At 37.5% G+C, this 6011-nt stretch overlaps 1 long non-coding RNA gene across 1 annotated transcript; it reads right to left on the bottom strand.

The window, feature by feature from the left end:
* Positions 1–3498: 3498 nt before the first annotated feature.
* On the bottom strand, positions 3499–4684 carry LOC107657779 (uncharacterized). The gene is made up of 3 exons (XR_001630719.1): positions 4625–4684; positions 4229–4293; positions 3499–3551 (listed from the first exon to the last, which is right to left on the bottom strand). It is a non-coding gene; the product is annotated as an uncharacterized LOC107657779 (long non-coding RNA).
* Positions 4685–6011: the final 1327 nt, after the last annotated feature.

The following is a 6011-nucleotide window of genomic DNA, read 5'->3' as shown; positions in this document are numbered from 1 at the left end:
ACCTAAAAATGTTTTTTTTTTTACTTCATTGGAATGGTACAAAACGTCCTATTGGCACTTGCTTTGTGCACACACAAAATTCATGGTCATACAAAAAGGTTAAACGGTCCTGAAAAAAATATTTACACTTGTATTGGAAATGAATGGGAAGCAAATTTCATCTAATGGTACTGCGCCCAAACAAAATCTTACTGAAAGCTAATTTTTTAAGATATCAACCTCAAATTTAGAACACAACTTCTTTAGATTTATGGCTTTGGTTTTCGTGCAGTTTTTATGCAGTGTAATACATGTTTTAGAAAATATACATTTCATATAAAATTTTAAAACAGTATTTTTGTGAAATTTTTTAAATAATACATTTAGAAATGTAATAAGAAATTTAATTTCACGTTTATAATCTGCCAAGTGTCTTCTTAAAAAAGAGATCAAACTTAAGTCTGCGATTCAAAGCATTCAAGATGTATGACAGTTTAAGTTGGAAATTTCATTTGAGGTCTATGCTCAAAAAATGGTTAATGGGTAATAAATGAATCACTATTCCGTATAATTTAGTACCATAAAATCCCCTAAAAACACAAAATGTTAAATAAAAAAAACATTATTGAACTAAAATATAGTACATTTCATTTCACTTAAAATTTTTGTATTTTTTTGACTGCCACGTGAGCAGCACCAGAGGGTTACAGTACATCTCAAAAGATAGGGTTCTCAAGTTCAACTAAAGGACAAGATTATGAGTGAATTATGATTCAAATTACTTCAGAGGACTTAGTATATAGTGCACAAGTCATTCATACTACTCTTTAGGTTTTTGAAAATAACTGCTTAAAAAGAACTGCTTCATGCATCATGAATCGGACTGATATGGTTCTCAAGTTCAAGTAAAGGACAAGATTATCAAATACACTGAATGTCTAATTTAATATAGTATATACTTAGCATATAGTGCATGAGACATTTAGACTACTTTTATTGTGCTTTTCGGAGCATGGCAGTCATGGTTACTACGAACAAAACTATTTTTAATTGTTTATTTTGGTCATTCCGTTTGTTCATTGACTCTGTCTCGCTGGTGAAGGGTTACACTCTCTCTGTGGGACTACTGATGACAAGTAGGTGGGTTTTGGCATGCCACATCCTGCCATCCCATCATGCCATGTTCAGACTGGTTACTTCTCAGCTGCAACACCTCACACGACCTGCCGAATATGCCCTCTCGAGCTGCCCAAGTGCACAATCACACACTAATAGAACATTAAGGATTCACTGGAGCACAGTTTTACGGTGGATATTTATAGCAGACGGTGCCTGGTGCTGACGTCAGGACTAATGCCATACGGTTCTCCCCTCCCTTCCTCACACACAGGGTGATTAATGAGGAGCCGCTCACTATACAGAACATGACAGTCCACTGGAGTCTCCCTGTTTAACACAGCCGGTCGCACCAGCAGACAGCTGAGTCCAAATATCATTCAGTTTCATCATTCATTTTCCTGTCGTTCCCTTTCAGAATGCCGCAATGATGGGATTTATGTGTCTGACGTTCATGTGAAATCCGTTCGGGATACACTAAGATTGGTATGGATTAGGATGGTTTACTGGATTGCTGTGGGAGTAGGGATTATGACGTTGAAAAATGTACATCCTTACAAACAAATGTTAAAATATACGTACTGAATAAAATAAAATAAAATAATTAGTTTGGTCAAGAAATAGTTTGGACAGACGTATGCTATCTTTGCATATATCTTGCATATTTCAGAAAGTTTTTTTAAGACATTACTATTTAAAAAAAAAAAAACTTTTTACTTTTAGTATTGATGCATTACATTTTTAATAGTCACAGTAAAGAATTTTTCATTGTTACAAAAAAATATATTTTCAAATAGATACTGAAGAATCCTGAAGAAAAAGTTCCAAAAAAATGTTGTTTTCAACACTGATAATAAGAAAAATGCTTTCTGACTAAACACAGATGTGAAAAGCCTATATATGTGGCAGCACAACTAGCCACTTTAGCCAATCCACACAATTTTTATATAATATATGATTTTCAAGAATGACACCACACCCTGGAGACAGACAGAGCATATATTCTCTTAAAAATAAACTGTAAGGCCACTTCTTTTCATGAGCCATTTTCTGTATAGGTTTCCTGAGTTGCTATATGCTCTCAAATATAAAGGCTATCTGCATCTATGGTTTCACGAAAAACTTTAAACATCCTTGGAACTTTTTCATTGCACAAAAGGTTCTTTACAGTGGAAAAAAGTGCTTTTGGGAACCAAAAAATGGTTCGTAGCAGTGAAAACCTCTATTTGAAACTATACTGATAAGAATTTATGGTTCTTTGGAAAGTAAATAAGTTACATTTTAAGGTTCTCGTATAATCATATTGGTTCTTTAGCTCTTAAAAGAAACAGAAGGTCTACTAAATAACTAGAATGTGAAACTTCTTAGCAGGGTTTAAATAGGTTCTCCTATGGCTTTTGTGACCTAAAAGCCTTTTGGCTCCAGCTGGAACCTTCATTTTTGAGAGCGTGGTCTTTCAGTACTGAGAAGCCTGCTGTGATCTGTAATAGAAGTGTTGGTTTGACACCATTGCTCCTAAACAAATCAATAATCCTATCTAGCCCTGCCAGCTGTGCTTATGAGTGGAAAACACATGCACAAAGCACTTTATGTGACATAATCACTGCATAATTCCTGCTAACAGAGCATGACCATTCACCCAGTTTCATTCTAACGTGCTTTTAGATAACAGCTGGTAAAGAAAAAGCACTTTTCACAAAAGCAGTTAAAGCAGAACCAGCATCGATTGATTGAGAGTAGATATCGGCCCATACTGATCGATCGAGGTGTGAGTGACTGTGTGATTCCCTCCAAACCTGATGGCGGTCTTCTCCATGGCATCAGGACTGTCGACAGAGGGCAGGTCATCAGCTAGAATCTCCTCCGGGCTCCGCGGGTCAATCAGGATACCCCGCTTGTCTTTGTCCTTGATCCCGATGCCTGCTGTGATGGCGTTCCACAAAGCATTCTGGGACTTGGAACCTGATGCAACAATCAGAGATCAAAAGCTCAGAGGGGTGCAGATGACAGAATGCAAGACCAGGGCAGAGAGAGAAATAGAGATAGAAAGACAAAGGAAGAGAAACAATTCTTGCCAGTTTCCTGTTTTGCAAACATGCAGTCAAGGGGTGAAGGTTTAGCTGGTTAGTCACATGATATTAAGTGATTGGGTTAAATAAATATTTCCACAACTGAGCGCCTGTTGGCAAAGACGGCAGGATGCAGGTTGCATACTTTTAGAGACAACCTGAATGATTTCTAACACCTTTCACTGCTGTTATGATTACAGATCAGTGTGTCTGATCAATGGAGACTGTGAACTTTTGTGTGTCACCCTCATACCCGTTTTCTCACTGTGACAGGAGACAATTTTAAAGTAAAAGTGAAGTCAACAACAAAGTTGCAATTTGATTCCACATACTCACGTGCGAATCGTGCCAGAGGTCTCGCACTGCTCTCTCCGGTTTCATTCGCCACTGTGGAGAGAAAGAACGAAACGCACAGATGGATTTGTGATGTAGACCTTTCTTCAACAATCACGATGACTCACCAGAAACAGTTTTTCTCACCACAAATCTCAAGTTTTTTCAGAAACGGTCATGAAAGTACGAAAATTACTTTTCGGTTTTATGTGAAAATCAATGCTGTTGTTTATGTTGTTTACCTGATGCATATTCCTGCATGCATTAAAATGAAGCATAAATCACTTCACTCAGTTTGTCATTTGCATATCACTCATGAATATGCAAAGGATATGGTAATACGATAACAATAAAGTAAATGTATAGATATATACACAACATACACAATACAAGGGTGGAATATTTTAGAATTTTGCCATTTGTCCACAATGAGAGGCTATGGAAGCCTGTTTCCACCACTGAATAAATAAAAAAAAGTAATTGCGACTTCTTATCTCGCAATTCCAACTTTTTTTCTCAGAATTGTGTGATCTAAACTCACAACTGCGAGTTATAAAGTCAGAATTGCAAGATATAAAGCCAGAATAGCAAGACATAAACTCGCAATTCTGACATTATTATTTGCGATTGCGAGTTTATATCTCACACTTCTGAGAAAAAAGTCAGAACTGCGAGATGTCGCAATTGTGAGAAAAAAATGTCAGAATTGTGAGATAAAAAGTCACAATTACCTTTCTTTCTTTTTTATTCAGTGGCAGAAATGGGCTTCCATACTGGCAGATGAGAATGAGAAATCCTTTGGAAAGAAAAATCATAAATGAAATCTCAATTGTTTTTCCTAAACATAGCTAACTGAAACTACTGAAGTCTGCTTCAAATCAAAGGTTTCTCATAAGAAACATAATCTAGTAATCTCACATGCCTCAAGGGTTTCAGATGAGATCTAACAATGTCTCAAACTGTGCTCAGATGCTAAAATCTGAAAATGTCTAGAATTTCTTTGTGAACTCAAAATTTCTCATTAAAGTCTAAATCATCTGGCTATGCCATCCACATTCATTACCTATATAACTACCATATTTACTTCACCTCTTATTTTAGAAATTGAAAGCAGAGTTGATACTTACATGAAACATGACTAAAATCATCTTTGAAACTATGAGAAAGAAAAAAAGTCAGCAGTTTTGTGCTGTTTGATTTATAGACAGTGAATAAAAAAATAAAGGTCACAGATAAATGTGTGTGACATATGTGTGATACCACAGTCCTCCTACATTCTCTATAAATGCAGACATTAATCCTGCTGTGGTTTAATCGCTGTCAGCTGCTGAAGGGACATCAACCATGCAGTTTTTCTGTGTTTACATGAAGAGTTTCTACTGAAAAAAGCTCCTTGTTAAACTGTGCCATGGCCTTCACGCTCCTGAGCAGTAAAATTGTCAAACAGCCTCAGGATGGATGAGTAGAAAAAGCCATATGAGGTCAAACACGCAACTTGCAGCTGTGTTGTTTACATAGAGGAAGTGCACTGCTGTAAAAACTGAACGAACAGCTCCCCCTGCAGGCCACCTAACGACGCTCATTAATAACAACTGCTTGCTGCAAACCAAATCCACAAGAGCTTTAGAAACCCTAATAACAAAACAGAAGACATCTAGAAACACGTCAAATTAGCAGCTATGAGACTGAACCTGTGAATTAGTGGAGTCTGATTCGTGAACATAGGGTATGTACAACCATAGGGTACAACAAATGAGTCTGGGATATCGCGCTCTTGCGCCATCTGCTGAATACACCTATATTAACGCCTGAAAGGCCAAAAACGCATGACGACGTGGGCGGGGCTACCTGCCCACAGCATATAAATGCAGTCGCATGCGTCATTCCCTTTGTTCTTCAGCTCTTCACCGCGCTGTTGTTGGCACACCGTCACGCCACATTATCAAGGCGTTATCAAGTTTTTAGCTCAAGTTTAGCACAGCTAACAAATGGCTAATAAACTTTCTCATGAGAAATGTCTGCGCATAAGCGGAGCATTACTTACCCCTATCCTATGTAGGGATGCGCTTTTGAAGCAAGCTTTTACAACAAACTGCGTTGATGCTTCGAAGCTTTTGACAGTGCTCTACTCCGCCATCTGGTGGTCAATAAAAATTCTTCCACCAACTGTGTCATTTAGATGTTTTGTTAATTGGGATGTCATTGTAAGATTTAATTGTCTATTTAATAAGCATATGTGCCATAGCAAGGCCGCATGTGTGTGTGCAGTGATAGAGTTCCCAACATTTAGTGTATTTTGCACAATACAATGACAATAAAGACTTTGTGCATCAAACTTGTGTCTTTTCACCTTCTAAATAGAATGTTTAATACGCCAATAAAAATCGATGTGCTTTGTATTTGAGCCTAGCCTGAAGTGTCAGTGAGCCAACGAAGCTTCGTTTTCACAGGTCACGTGACAGAGCCTCATTTCAAGCAATGTTCCGGAACACTGGCTGCGTTCGAAATCGCATA

The sequence above is a fragment of the Sinocyclocheilus anshuiensis genome, unplaced genomic scaffold (assembly GCF_001515605.1).
Source record: "Sinocyclocheilus anshuiensis isolate Anshui unplaced genomic scaffold, SAMN03320099.WGS_v1.1 scaffold119, whole genome shotgun sequence".
Taxonomy (NCBI): Eukaryota; Metazoa; Chordata; class Actinopteri; order Cypriniformes; family Cyprinidae; genus Sinocyclocheilus; species Sinocyclocheilus anshuiensis.
The sequence above is the reverse complement of the archived record's forward strand: the minus strand, read 5'-3'. Positions and strand labels throughout refer to the sequence as shown.